Source organism: Pogona vitticeps, chromosome 4, assembly GCF_051106095.1.
Source record: "Pogona vitticeps strain Pit_001003342236 chromosome 4, PviZW2.1, whole genome shotgun sequence".
Taxonomy (NCBI): Eukaryota; Metazoa; Chordata; class Lepidosauria; order Squamata; family Agamidae; genus Pogona; species Pogona vitticeps.
Window position 1 is genome coordinate 166,621,620 of NC_135786.1, and position 15,682 is coordinate 166,637,301.

The 15,682-nt window shown below is 42.2% G+C and overlaps 1 protein-coding gene across 13 annotated transcripts in view; it reads left to right on the forward strand.

The window, feature by feature from the left end:
- LOC110072917 (uncharacterized) overlaps nucleotides 1-15,682 on the forward strand; it is a 303,684-nt gene that overhangs the window by 89,144 nt on the left and 198,858 nt on the right. For 9 of the 13 annotated variants that reach the window (XR_013545242.1, XR_013545231.1, XR_013545230.1 and 6 more), the window contains exon 3: nucleotides 6,679-6,744. The exons of 3 other annotated variants lie outside the window; for them this stretch is intronic. The gene's annotated coding sequence lies outside the window, so the exon portion shown is untranslated. Of the gene's footprint in view, nucleotides 1-6,678; nucleotides 6,745-10,079; nucleotides 14,382-15,682 lie in introns of those variants that run through there. One more of the 13 variants, XR_013545234.1, reaches the window with a different exon arrangement.

Sequence of the window (15,682 nt, forward strand, 5' to 3'; positions counted from 1 at the left end):
AGTCAGTCATACAGATACCAAGACAGCCCTATGAAACATTGATATATGGATCCTCAATAGCGCAGTGCTCCAAGAATGTAAATAGTGTGAGGTTTGGCAGGGTAGAAGGAATATTTCTAGCCCGCCTCCAGCTGACAGACTGGATTTGAGATTTGGCTTTCGAAACAAGACTTGGACCTCTTGCAATATTTCATCAGTTAGCACCTGTAATCAGAATCATATCATGCCTTTTAAAGTTTCTCAGATATAAATTAGTTTATGCTGATTCTTTTCTTTTCTGGAGTTCAGTTCTTGATTGACTGTGTGTGTGTTTAGTCGTTTAGTCGTGTCCGACTCTTCGTGACCCCATGGACCAGAGCACGCCAGGCCCTCCTGTCTTCTACTGCCTCCCGGAGTTGTGTCAGGTTCATGTTGGTTGCTTCGCAGACACTGTCCAGCCATCTCATCCTCGGTCGTCCCCTTCTCCTCTTGCCATCACACCTTCCTAACATCAAGGTTTTTTCCAAGGACTCTTTTCTTCTCATGAGATGGCCAAAGTACTGGAGCCTCAGCTTCAGGATCTGTCCTTCCAGTGAGCACTCAGGGTTGATTTCCTTTAGAACTGATAGGTTTGTTCTCCTTGCAGTCCAGGGGATTCTCAAGAGCCTCCTCCAGCACCACAATTCAAAGGCATCAATTCTTCGGCGGTCTGCTTTCTTTATGGTCCAGCTCTCACTTCCATACATCACGACAGGAAAAACCATAGCTTTGACTATTCGGACTTTTGTTGGCAAGGTGATGTCTCTGCTTTTCAAGATGCTGTCAAGATTTGTCATCGCTTTCCTCCCAAGAAGAAGGCGCCTTTTAATTTCAGGGCTGCTGTCTCCATCTGCAGTGATCATGGAGCCCAGGAAGATAAAATTTGACACTGCCTCCATATCTTCCCCTTCTATTTCCCAGGAGGTGATGGGACTAGTGGCCATGATCTTAGTTTTTTTGATGTTGAGTTTCAGACCGTTTTTTGCACTCTCCTCTTTCACTCTCATTACAAGGTTCTTTAATTCCTCCTCACTTTCTGCCATCAGAGTGGTATCATCTGCATATCGGAGGTTGTTGATATTTCTTCCAGCAATCTTAATTCCGGCTTGGGTTTCTTCCAGTCCAGCCTTCCGCATGATGTATTCTGCATATAAGTTAAATAAGCTGGGGGACAATATACAGCCTTGCCGTACTCCTTTCCCAATTTTGAACCACTCAGTTGTTCCATGACCAGTTCTAACTGTTGCTTCCTGTCCCACATATAGGTTTCTCAGGAGACAGATAAAGTGGTCAGGCACTCCCATTTCTTTAAGAACTTGCCATAGTTTGCTGTGGTCCACACAGTCAAAGGCTTTCGCATAGTCAATGAAGCAGAAGTAGATATTTTTCTGGAACTCTCTGGCTTTCTCCATAATCCAGCGCAAGTTAGCAATTTGGTCTCGAGTTCCTCTGCCTCTTCGGAATCCAGCTTGTACTTCTGGGAGTTCTTGGTCCACATACTGCTGAAGCCTACCTTGGAGGATTTTGAGCATAACCTTGCTAGGGTGTGAAATGAGTGCAATTGTACGGTAGTTGGAGCATTCTTTGGCACTGCCTTTCTTTGGGATTGGGATGTAGACTGATCTTTTCCAATCCTCTGGCCACTGTTGAGTTTTCCAAACTTGCTGGCATATTGAATGTAGCACCTTAACAGCATCATCTTTCAAGATTTTAAATAGTTCAACTGGAATGCCATCACCTCCACTGGCCTTGTTGTTAGCCAGGCTTTCTAAGGCCCACTTGACTTCGCTCTCCAGGATGTCTGGCTCAAGGTCAGCAACCACACTCTCTGGGTTGTCCGGGATATCCAAATCTTTCCGATATAATTCCTCTGTGTATTCTTGCCACCTCTTCTTGACGTCTTCTGCTTCTGTTAGGTCCCTCCCATTTTTGTCTTTTATCATGTTCATCTTTGCGCAAAATGTTCCTCTAATATCTCCAATGTTCCTGAACAGATCTCTGGTCTTTCCTTTTCTGTTATCTTCCTCTAATCCTCAGTTTTTGTGTTTTGGTTAAAGAAATGAATGACACCATTTTCTGTTCAGAAACAATATTGTAGATATTGGGAACTCTAGCCTGAGGCCTGCATCTGGGCCACCAGCTTGCCACTTTAGCCTGTGACATTTTCAGCCTGGCCACGTTCTCTTTCAGCCATGCCCCTTTTGCAAAGCATTCTTGCCATTGCAGGACACTTAGTTTCATCTTTCATTGTCAGATTGCTTGCATATCTCTCTGTGCCACAAGAGGAGAACTGAGGGTGGGTGATAGGTAGGCAAGAAAGGACTGAAGCTGAGTATGACTGGGAAATCTGAAGAGTGTATAAGACTGTAATAGGAAAGAGGGGAAATAGAAAGAGTGGGAGAGAGAGAAGCTGGGGGAGAGAAGGAGAGAGTGAAGAAAGGATGAAAAACTAGAGAAGAAAGAGGCAAAGAAAGGAGAAGAAAATGGAGGGAGGGGATAAGAGGGAAAAGGAGTGGGGAGATGTGTTGCAGAGTATTGAATTTTTGGTTTAAAATCTCCTCTTGATACATAGCAAAAGTACAGAGATTCAGAAAAGTAAATGAACTTATTTTTGTGAATCTTTGTAGTTCTGCTATGTATCAAGAAGAGATTTTCAAACCAAAAATTCAATACTCTGCAACACATCTCCCCACTCCTTTTCCCTCTTATCCCTTCCCTCCATTTTCTTCGGATAGTCCACCTCTTTTTCATTAACTGGCCCTTACAGTCTCAGTAACTTACTTAGAGACATAAGTAATAGAAAGAAGAGAAATATTTAATTACTTACAGTTGGAAACAGATAACAGCAAAAACTAACAACCAAACTGACTGACTTCAACAGAGAGAGGAAATGCAACATGCAGCAGAGCAACTGGGCTCTCTTTAAATTCAGAGGTAGGGAATGAACAGTTGGTGAGTGCTGGATAGACTGACAGTCACAACAGCCCAGAAAAGCCCCTCCCAGCCAAACAAACTACAGACAGCATGTAAAGCTGTAAAAACTCCAACAAGATTTTGCAGGAGAAAAGGTTCCTTTGGGCATGCCCACCTCTGGCATATGGCCTTGTATGTTAAAAATCAATGAAGACTTTGGGATTAATAACATTTCCTATGCTTTCAGTAAGTCAATTATGCACAAATGGTTCCAAAATATGTATGTGTGCATTCCTCTCTCTCTCCGTATACACTTTAATTTTTTTACGCAGCAGTTTGTAAGAGAAGTGCTGCTGTGTTCTGTGTTTAGAATGAGAGAGGCAGGTGTAGGTATCCATATGAAATAACTCCATCAAAGTGACAGTACAAAAAACATTCCTACATGTGTTACAGATTGCTTGGAACTTGGATAAGACCTCTGGGGAAAAATATTTTGTGCTGCAGTCCAAGATGTTGTTTAGTCGTTAAGTTGTGTCCGACTCTTTGTGACCCCATGGACCAGAGCATGCCAGGCCCTCCTGTCTTCCACTGCTTCCTGGAGTTTGGTCAAATTCATGTTGGTTGCTTCGATGACACTATCCAACCATCTTGTCCTCTGTCGTCCCCTTCTCCTCTTGCCTTCACACTTTCCTAACATCAGGGTCTTTTCCAGGGAGTCTTCTCTTCTCATGAGATGGCCAAAGTACTGGAGCCTCAGCTTTAGGATCTGTCCTTCTAGTGAGCAGTCAGGTTCGATTTCCTTCAAAATGGATAGGTTTGTTCTCTTTGCAGTCCAGGGGAGATAATCTTGCAGTCCAAGATAATCTTGTGTATTTTTAATATAAGTATGCACATGTACCAAAATAAGTGGTTATTTTGGAGATAAAATGTTAACTGGTCTCTCTTTATATCCTTCTCCACCCCTCACTACTCCCTTGTTACTTCCTTCCTCCAGTCTCAAGTGACTGAACCAAAAAGTTGGACCTGAGTATGTATAGTTTTGTGCAATGCAGATTTAATTTACATTTAATTATATGTGGTTGTCACTGAAATGGATCTTCACATGTAAAATTGTGTATGTGATGCTGCACTCCTTGCATAGTGGGCAGTATAGTTTGCTTGTACCCTGTGTAGGAAAAGAATAACCAAGTGGGGAAGGACTAAATATCTAGCATGGTAATTTTACAGGTTTAGTGATGCTTATTTTCAAATTGGAGGAAACATCACTGCATGGAGGAATAAGTATTGTTACATTGATCTGTCCATAGCTCCAGTATTCTTATCTTCTAGAAAACTGAAACTCAAGGTTTCTTTCCTTTGGTTGCTGTGCTGTAGAAGTATGTTCTTGATGGCAGTATGAAGATACAGGGGACAGTCACTTCTCAGTTAAGTCTGAGACACCACTGTGTTGAAAAGCCTCTGATACAATCATGGATATATAGAGAATTCTATGAAAAGAGGTGAGGTGGGGTGGGAGGGCCTCTAGGAAAACAGTTTATAGTAGTTCACATTTTAACATGAATAAGTCATCTTTGCTATAAAATGTAACTGTAATTGGGAACTTTTCCCAGAAGAACCGGTACTGTTTCTCTCTTCCTCTCTTCCTGTCTTCATTGCAAATGACTGAGAATGTTTTTGGCTTTGGTTGGTATGTAGCAGGGTTCTTAAATCTCTCTGTGTTTTTCCCCCTTGAATATAAACAGATTTCTCTTTAAATGTATCTTGCTAATTGTATTTTTTTCCAGGACTGATCTAAGACAGTGAAAGTACAACCTTCCAGGTGTTACTGGGCTATAATTTCCAGTGTTTCTCACTATGGCTATGATGGTTAGGACTGATGGGAGCTGTACGTAACCCAACAAGATGGGTTATCCCAGTCTGAAATTTCCAACTCAGCAAATAAGTTTGAGGGAGATATTTAATTAGCATCATGCTTTAAATGGAAATGTTATTGCCATTTTTGCAGTTGGATGCTCACAGGAAGTGAAATAAACAAATAAACAAAAAGTTATAGCAGGTACATCAGGTCCGACGTTCCACCTGCTTTGTGCTAATGAGTCATAGCTTGTTGAGTTGATAAACATTATTAGAAGCAGGTATTGTTTGCTTCGCATGGAATATGTTGTGTCTGCTTTGAGGACACAAGAATAAATGTTTGTAGACCAGATTCCCTAACCGACCTAAGTCTTGCTGATAGTGAGACAGCCCTGACTTTATAAAACAAAGTGAACCTGAGACATAAAGGAAATCCAAATGGGCATATGCCCAAGGGTTTCATGGACAGATGGGCATCATCATCTGCCATGAGAGCTGGAGTCTTAGCTGCAGGTCAGCCCAACCAAACCAACACAGTAATATAACATTCTCTCAACTGCTTGCACAGTTCTGGGTCTCCTCTGGACCAAGTTCAAACCAGCTGTTAGGTTCAACTATCTCCTTATGTCTGTAAAGCCGTTGAGTCTTAACTGGGTCGTGCATGTTGTTGGAAGTTGAAGCCTCCAAATTCTCAGATCTTCTGCTTCAATGCATCAGAGGTGTTCAAAGTGTCTCTTCTTTCTCCACCTCTGTAGTTGTGTTGTAGGAGTCTTTGGCACAGGATCAATGGGAGGATAGTTTCACCTCTCTTGTGCAATGGCATCCATTGGTCAGCTGAAGCATGAGCGTGTAGGCCTTCTTTCAATTGGGGCCAATTTGGAGCCTCCACCCAGGTCTCTTCATCCTCTGCCTCAGCCTCTGCCTCTACACTCTTCTGCCAACATTTATCCTCATGTCCGGTCTTCTGCCCCTCATGCTCATGCTCCTAATCCTTTATACCAGGCTTGTCCAACCTGCGGCCCAAGGGCCGCATGCGGCCCACGTCAGCTCATAATGCGGCCCAGTGCAATTTTTTATTTTTAAAGAAATTCCAAAGTTTCAAGTTACACTGCCAGTGCTTGTGGCCGGAATGTGGCCAGGGCATGTCACAACAGTAGAGGGGGAGAGAGGGAAGGAAGGAGTGGGAGGGGAGGGGACAGGGGGCTGTGTGACTGCATTGCGCTGTCCCCGTCAATAGGTGGACCCCCTCCCGGCCCCATAAAGCTGCCGGAGTCGAAGCTGGCAGCTTCTGCTGTCTGAGATCGCAGCTGCCAGTAAGCGCGCTTGGAGTGGGGCTGTGGAGGACGGCTAGGGGTGCACCCCCCATGCAGCCGAAACCAAATGTATATGCGGCCCAAACCAAATTTTCATCTTCTAATGTGGCCCAGGGAAGGTGAAAGGTTGGACACCCCTGCTTTATACTGTTGCAGCCCCCTCTTTCCTTCCAAATTCTCCTGACCCTTGCATTCCACCCTATCCTGCTGCACCTTGAGTTCCGAGAGTCTCAATGCTTCCTGAACCTTGCCCTCTAGATTCTCAAGGCAAGCTCCTCCTAATTACTTCTGCTTCTTTCCCTCCATGGTTGATCCTGTGTGTGTTGGCACTGCTGTCTGTTGTGCTACGATCCACCATCAGTAAGGTGGCCCAAGGGTTGACTGGTATAGAAGGCATGATGGTTGGCCGAATACTAGGTGTCTCTAGGCTCCTGTGCTCTGAGGGATGCAGTTCAGCAACATGGATGCCTCTGTCACATGCCTACTTCATGGCTTCAGAATGTTTATGTTGTTTTATGTCCTTAGTTATATAGTAGCAGTGTCTTCTTGGTGATGTGCCTCTTCTTCTTTCCTTAAACAGCATGGGGCCAAGGCAGCTATCTGATACCTACTGTTGTATTATCAAAGGACAACCATGGTTGTACAGGTAGGAAATGATTACTTTACATTTGGGGATGATGCCCTTTTCCTAACATTTTAAACAAAATCTCCCTGTTGAGGCCACATTGCATTTTATAAAAGTTTGGCATAGAAGACACACTGTTTTATATGCACAAAATACAAGCCGCCTGAGTTCACTCATTACATAGGAAAGTCAACAGATAGGTTACTACTTATTTTCCACCCAGCAGTTGCTTCCATGTGAAATTTTGTAACATAGCCAAATATCTGCACAAAATCCATCATAGGGATTGTGGAGGCATAACAACTAATGGAGGCAAATTAACGAGGTGCCAGTTACTCACCTGGTCAGGTATGTGATGGGAACCACATTGACTCAATTAATTGCCACAACTTATGTGATTGCACTAGCATATGTGGGGAGGAAATAGGATTTTGCCTTGTGTTTTTTTTTCCTTGCTTTTTTTCTCTTGATATAGTAGTTGGAGTTTTTCTTCTTTTAATTCATTAAATTATATTTGTACACTACACTGGTATTGATATGGAAGAAGAGTGGTTTAGAAATGTTTGCCAGGATTTTATGGGTTAATTACACTGGTGTAAGTGCAGTGGTGTAAACTGCAGTGGGAAATTGCCCCTTGTTTATATGTTGCCTTTTGTATCCCTTGTTGCAAACCAACTCACATGAGAAGCATGAAGTGAGGGTTAAAAGTGTCAGCTTGTCAACTGAAGGCAATTTGGCACTGCAGTTTGTGACATTGCGCTGATGCTGACCAGTATGACTAACCAGTATACTCTTGCCATTAGAATAAATAAACAAGTAGATTTAATGAAGAATGGCTTAGGAATATTATACTAAATGGAAATTGGCCTGTACATCTTCATAAATGTAAGCTTGTTATGAAAGTTTTATCTGGCTGGATAGCTCAGTCGTTGCAGTATCTGTCTGTGGAGTCAGAGGTTGGGACTTTGATTCCCACTTATGCCTCCTGCAGGTAGAGGCAGCCGGTGTGGCCTTGGGCAAGTGGCACAGTCCCAGGGCATCCTCCTCAGAAGGGAATGGTAAACTACTTCTTTTCTACCAAGAAAACCCTGGAATTGAAAGCACACAATTCTTCTTATTCGGAAGGTTTTAATAACAGTTTTCATGGAGCAAAGAGTGGCTCATAAAGATGAAAATATTAGGCCAAAGGAAGTTGGTAGCACTGTGCTACATTACTTTGAAACAACTGCATTGTTTTTAAAGGAACATCTGATAATTATTCCACCTTTGTTCACCCTCACAGAGTTTATGATATATATGCTTCAAAAACAAATTTCTGTTTTTAAAACAGTTTGGTGTAAAGTAATTTTTCTATATATTATAGTAGATCTCAAGATAGCACCTCTGGTTCCTTGTTTTTTAAATGTAGGAGCAGGGACGATAAACTGCATTTTCTTTTACGAAAGCACGGTGCATTCATGATCTACCAGCAGCTAACACATGGGCAGGAATGCTTTCTTTAAGAGGGTTATCATCAGCTTTTGCTGAACTCTTTCATTCTAGAGGCTCAGTTGCTGAGAAAAGCTGGTGTTGAAAGAGACAGACAGCATTACAAAGGCATAAACATTCCACAAGTAAACTTGCAAAAAGCAGATCCAGCTGGTGGTAGAGGACAGTAATTCAGTGTTGTGTTGATCCTGCTTTGTTGGCAGAAAACGTCTGGGCAGCAAAGTTCACACAGCTGGATAAATGTTGCACTCTGTAGTTTCTTTTTCCACTTGGACTGTAATGGAGGTGTCGGGCATATAATCCAACCTGAACACAAGGCCAAGATGTGTTTCCATTCTTTTTGTATCTGTCCTTATTTCCCCTGTTCTCCGCTTACTCATTCAAATGGAGAATACTGAAACAAGTCAGAACTTTAGATTTAGATGCATTCAGCAGATTATGCAGAAAAACCACATTATTACACATCATATGAAGAAAATGTGAGAATGTGGGATATTGTTGAAGTGCTTCCTCTTGGAAGAATAGTTTGAAGAGGAAATTGTATTGAGTCCCACTGTGGCATATTTTATTTTATGTTTTTGTTTTTAAATAAAAGAATCCTGTTTGTATTCTATCATTGCTTGAAAAGTTCGATGCCCCAAAGTGGCCTGTGAAAATACAGAAAGGAAATACAGGAAAGTTCTGTCACAGGTTGTCATTATTACAGTCTTAAATGGACTTTGTCTTCCATTCTCTTTTGTCAAGTAAATGGGAGTTTAATTCTGTTTAAAATTAAATTAATTCATAAATGTAATCTGTGTGTTCAGTTGAAACAGCAATATAAAACTATTTTCCTTTTCACGAGGAGAGTTATAAAAACCACAAATGACTTATATATTAAACTCATGCAAGCACTACATAAAAGGATAAACCATGTTCTAAAGGAATCTTCTCCAGTCTGGTGCTCTCTAGAAATTTGGGATGATAAGTCCCATCAGCTATAGCCAGCTATAGGGTGTATTCAGGGATGATGATATAGCACAAGACATCTAAAAAGTTCCATTTTAGGAAAGACTGTCCTAATGTTATTCTTTAAAATAGTCACACTCAAACACAGTCAGCAAAGCACACTGTCTGAAACCTAATCACCTGGAACATAGTCACCTCTAATGTTATAATCTCCATAGTTCAAGGGTGTCTTAGGAGTGTGTTCATGCAACTATGGCTAGTGCTAGAAATGCACCGATTACTTGAGATGACTGATATGGCCACGGTGACACATGCGTATCTTGCTTGGAGTACTGCAATGTACTCTATATAAGCCTGTTGCTTGGTTTTGGTTTCTTCGTTTTGTTTTGTTTTGAAATTCAGAATTGACCTGTATACAGTGGGGTCTTGACTTAAGAATGGCTTGAGTTAAGAAAATTTTGACTTAAGAACCACTCTCATAGGAAAATATTGACTTGACTTACATACTTAGATTTGAGTTAAGAACTGAAAAAAAACCACGTGGGAGGCAGGGAAAGAGCAAAATTTGAACTTTCAGTTAACTGTTGGCCAGTGAAAAGGGTGCCTGTCTGCTTCCTCACTCCTCCCAGCGTTTAGAGAGTGGATTGGGAGACAGTCTTCAGACTGCCTGGACTGTATTTTCCCTGCCTTCCCTGAACCTTTCTTGACCTAAGAAAAAAAGAAACAAAATATCCCCCTCTAGTGGTCGAAGGCAGAATAGCAGCTTCCCATTAGTTTCTATGGACGGAAAAGAGCAGATACGGATCAAATGGTTTTCAATGCATTCCTATGGGAAATGCAGATTTGACCTGAGAACTTTTTGACTTGAGAACCGCCTTCCAATACGGATTAAGTTCTCAAGTCAAGACCCCACTGTAAATGGTTTTTGCTATGCTATTGGCATGCTCATACTTGTATAAAAGGGATGACATGGAATGTTAAAGCTATTTGTATCCATGGGCAGTGTCTAGCACTGTCATTTCACCGATAAAACATCTTCCATCAGTGGAAATGGTTCCCCTTCCATCTTGCAGTGCATCCTCCAAGATTCCTCCATAGAATCAGAAATTTCTCCAAATAAGGTACAGTACTGTATTCTGGTGGCACGGATGGCTGTAGGGGAAAAGTGAGGGGGTGGCAAAACCCTGCTACATCATCAGATGTCTGCTAGGGTTATATCTACATTTGGAAGATCTTATCTGAATTGTTACATGAAATCTTTTTTGCACTTGTGGATATGTCTTATAGAAAAGTGTAAGCCCAGTGCTGGTACATCTTATAAAAACTGGTTTCTCAGTAGACCTCCCCCATGAGACTTCAGTAACTATGCTATACTGTGGGTAGTGTACAAAGAGTGTGTATCACACATGCACAGTTATCACCAATTTTGTTCATACTCTCTCTATAGAAATCTCACCCCAAAGTTGTTCTTAGAGACAGGAGGACACTATAGAAAAGCATTTGATGCAAATAAAAAAGAACTACCGTATTTTTCGCTCCATAAGACGCACCTTTCCATAAGACGCACCAATTTTTAAAGAGAAGAAAACAGGAAAATATAATCTGTTTTCTTCGCTCCATAAGTGTGAAGGAGAGACAAGGAGTGCGCCGTCCTCCGCAAACCACCACAGAAGAGAAAGGATGTATAGAAGGGATATTGATTGAGATAGAACAGGCTGATGTAGTAGAGAAGAGATCTGCTGAGGTGTGTCTTGCTGACGAAGGGGGGGAGGAGTTAGACCTTATACTGTGGGAGGAGATAAAGGAGGAAAAAAGCACGCACGTCTTTAATGTTTGGACAGATACGAACCCGGAGAGACTGGTGAACCGAGGGGTGCAGACGGAGCCCAGGCTCAGATTAGGGACAGTGTCTGGAGTTACCGCAGGTTTTCCAAACTTAGTAACAGGAGGAGGTCTGCTCCCGGATCCTATTTTCCCTGGAGGGAGAGGAGCTAAGTACGAGCCTTTAGAATGGACTGTAACGGTCCACCCACGGAATCACCCTGGTGGGAGGAGAGTAATCAGACCTGGGCCAGAATTTCAACAGAGGGAGATTGGGCGAGGCACCCGTGCTGTGGCACGGTATGCGCAGTGCGGAGTGCCCCCCTCCGTCCCATGACAGATTGAGAACGGTTCGGACCGGCACCTTCCTAGAAGGTTTTGAGAATCCATTAAGTGTGCGCCCTAAGAAATATCATTTGTTGCCTGAAGAGTGTTTGCAAGATCCTTTTGATTCTGACGCGTTGAGTTCAATTGTTAATAAACACGGTACTGTTGAAAGTTATGAAGAACCTCCGTGTCTTTTTCCCGCCTTCACCACCAGTGCCCCCCCGGGTCCAGAAGAACTCAGTGACAAAGATGCACAGACTTTCCACCCCCCTGTTTTGTGGGGAAACGTGCGTCTTATGGTGCAAAAAATACGGTAACTTTTTATGCATATGTAAAAGCTATTTTCATTGACATAACTTTTTCTAGATCTCCCCAAGAGATGTGAAAATTTGTTTTGCTTTTCTCCTATACAGTATTTGAATTTCCTAAGTCTCAGGGCTCTTCCCTCCATCATGAATATGAAGAAATTTCCAAACTTCAGTAAATTCTTTGGAAACAGACAAAAGCAAACATTTTCCTCAAGTAGAGTAGCCACATTCAAAGGTAGTTGTTCCCAACTTGGAGAGCATCAGGTTGTACCTGTCTGCCCCACAGGTATAAAAAAAGAGGAGCTTCTCAGCAAAAGAAGACAATTCTATACCAACAAAATTTAATATACAGGAATTCAGATCTAGGCTTCTCAGCATTAAGCTCTCAAAGCCCTCAATGAAAAAGGAGCAAGCTTTGGTATCTCTTGCATTTAGCAAGACACTAAATCTCTTGTTATTTCCATCCCAAATACTGTATAAAGAAGTTTGATAGTTTGGGGAAATTATTTGGCAAATGGTAAAGGAAATGAAAGGAAAGAAAGCTTCTCTCATGCCTAATTCTAGCTATTTTTTTTTAAAAAAACAGAAAAGCATCCAATGTTTTCCTTTGTCCTATATTCTTTTGGCATGGATAAATTCTCTCAATGCTTTCCTTCCTTTCTTTCTGTCCTTCCTCTCCCACACAATGAGTAAATTTAAAATTAAAGTTGAGAGAAATCGCATTTCTCCATTCAGTCTGGCTAAGCCATCCCAGCATCTCAGATGTAGGAAGTCCAGCCTTGTTTTGAATGTGGCAGTTGATAGCTGTGGGTTGGCAAAAATAGAGCATTTCCCTTTTACCTTTTTTTTTTGCTCCTTTAAAAATATGCCATTTCATCCGGTTGCCTGACTCTTTTGTAGACCACATAGTCAGCTAACAAACTCGTGTAGGTCTCAAAAGGAAGACAGCTGGACCAGATCAAACCAACTGAGATTCAGGTTCCCAGAGCTGGCCCTCTTGTTGCTTCCCACTCTGAAAACATAAAAGAGTTTGTCATCCTCACTAGTGGAAAACCATATGGTGTTTTGAACCATGGCTATATAAACAACTGCACATTTAAGAGCATAGCATCATGGATAGATATTTCATTTGAATCATTAAAAAAAGAAATATTGATGCTTATGACTGAATCTTACAATGCTTGCTCATTATTCCCCACCCCACCCCACCCCACCCCCTGCTCCTCCTTGTTTTGCAAAATCTTCTCTCTAAACAGAGAGACATTCCCATATTTCTTTTGGACAATTCGTATGCATGGAATATATAAGGAAAAAAAAAGATTGAGAAACACGACTAATCTGTACTTTTGCATGTAAATATTTTAATATGAGCTAAGGACTGAACTATGAATAATATGTTAAAAAGCATTCATACTTTTACTTTTGAAAATAGCAGCTGCTGGTGAAGGGAACCTATCAGGTTAGGGACCACAACATATGGGATTCTTCCCCCGCTGCCAGCGTTTCCTTCCTTGCTTCCTTATTTCTGTTGAAGATGACAATCTCTGAAGTTTCTAGCCAACCCAAGAGGAAACCTGCCACTGGCACCATTCCATCTCACCATCAGTGGTGTTTATTGCTGAAGAACAAAACCAGTTACAGTGGTGCCTTGCATTAAAACGTTAATTCGTTCCAACGAAATCGCTGTAGAATGAAAACGTCGTAATGCGAAAAGAAAAAACCCATTGAAATGCATTAAAACCCATTTAATGCGTTCCAAAGGGCTGCCAACTCACCGTCCAGCGAAGATCCTCCATAGGCCAGCCATTTTTGCTGCCTGTGCAGCGAGGAATCCGTCCCAGAAAACAGCGGAGGGGGCATTTTGTTTACCTGGTGGCCATTTTGAAACCGCCGATCAGCTGTTGGAAAATCGTCGTTTTGTGAAGAATCGGTTCCCGAAGCAGGGAACCGATCATCGCAAAGCAAAATTCCCCCGTAGGAAACATCATTTTGCGATCGCAAAAAGTTCATCATAATGCAGTTTCGTCTTTAAACGGGGCAATCGTAAAGTGAGGCACTACTGTACATGTAATCTGTGCTTTAACACATTGTCTCATTTGAGTTACTGCAGTGGGGCTACTGAAGTAAATAAGCTGAGGTGGTTTAGCTCAATGTGAACCATGTGGTGTTAATTCTGCTGACCAGTAGGGGCAGTTCCCACTCTCTCCTCTCTAGTTCTTCCACGCCCTCATTCAAAAGTTCTTCCTTCCACCTTCCAACCTTCTGTGCTGCCTGAAATCCTGCTCTGGATGGTTGTTCCCTAGGCCTCCGTAGGAGAACATAGAGAACATCTTGTCCTATTTTGCTGACAAAACCGCTTCCCTCAACACCCAAGGCCATGCTCCCACTGGCCACTCTACTAGTCTTACTATCAATTTTTATACAGACATAGCATCATTGTTTAAAACAAACAAACAAACAAACAAACAAACAAACAAACAAACAACAATCATGTTTCTGGTCAGGAATGACAAAGCCCACATCGGCAACAGGAGCAAATCTGACCACAAGGGCTGCAGGGGCTGCTGTCCTTGACTGCCGAATGAGTCCAACTTAATCTGATTGTAATGTTTTCCTCCACATGGGGATAATTCGTTCAAGTGAGAGCATCAGCAAAATCTTCTTCAAAGGACAGAAGGAAGGAGTGCAAGCGAGATACTGTTATTTAGAGAAGAGGAGAACTACTACAACACCCAGTGCAAAGGAATAGAGAAGAACAACAAAAAGGTGAAAACAAGGGCTCTCTTGGCTTGATGACATTACGGTGTTCTTATATCTGTGACAAACCCAGACCTACTGGGATATGTCACACAGTTACACTAAGCTGCCACCAACCATTCCCTGTAAGAAGTCACACAGACCAGGGATGGATTTTTAAACAATAAAAAGAATAAGGTTTATTTAAATACACGCAGGGAAAAATAAACAATCAGGTGAATAGATAAAGTAACGTGGCTTATTCTCACTCATACAAGCATACAGTTTGGTTCACACAGAACCCTTAACTTGAAGCACAGACCCTGAACCTATCAGTTCTGGCTAACCAACAGACACCTGAACCTATCAGGTTGGTACTCTGACACACAGAAGTACCCTGTCTGACACACAGACTCCCACAACAGCTTCTTCTTCCCAGCTGCTGCTTCGTCACATCCCAGTGTCTCTCAGCATCTCTCAGTGTCTCTCAGTGTGTCTCTCTCACCACACACGCATCACATATATATACAGTACAGCCCCTCCTCCTGATGTCCCGCCTTCCACTCCCCATAGGATGGAACTTTCCCTCCAAACCCATGACAGACAGGTAACATCAGTGCTGTATGTAACACCTCCCCTCTTTATAAGTTGTTTTGTAGGGGGAAAGCTAACGTGCTTTTCACCAAAAAACAACCTGGATAAAACACACAACAACAGTTATACATACAATATCATACTTACTTATACTTACATTCTAAGTCAACCATAGCAATTAGGCATTTAAACATTTACCATATACATTACATCAATTTACCTTTATTCTTACAAACCAAATTCAAAAAAAACACAGGTACATTTAACTTTTTTGTCCTCATTATATACACATAGTCCATGTTCTTTCGCCGTCTTCATTCTTCAGGTCTTCTTGACAAGGCGTCAGCAACACAGTTCACTGACCCTCTGACCACCTTCACTTCAAAGTCATAGTCCTGTAGATTTAAAGCCCACCTCATAAGTTTGCTATTGTGGGTTTTCATTGTCTTTAACCATTGCAATGGTGAATGGTCAGTACACAGAATAAAATGTCTTCCCCAGATGTAAGGCTTGGCCTTCTGGATCGCGTAGACTATGGCCAAACACTCCTTCTCCACGGTTGCCAAATGTCTCTCATCTTTTTGAAGTTTCCTACTCAGGTAGGACACTGGATGCTGGTCACCATTCTCATCCTCCTGGCACAGAACCGCTCCTACCCCGCTGTTAGACGCATCGGTGTAGATGATGAACTCCCGGTCGAAGTCTGGAGCACGCAGGACAGGATAGTTGATTAACGC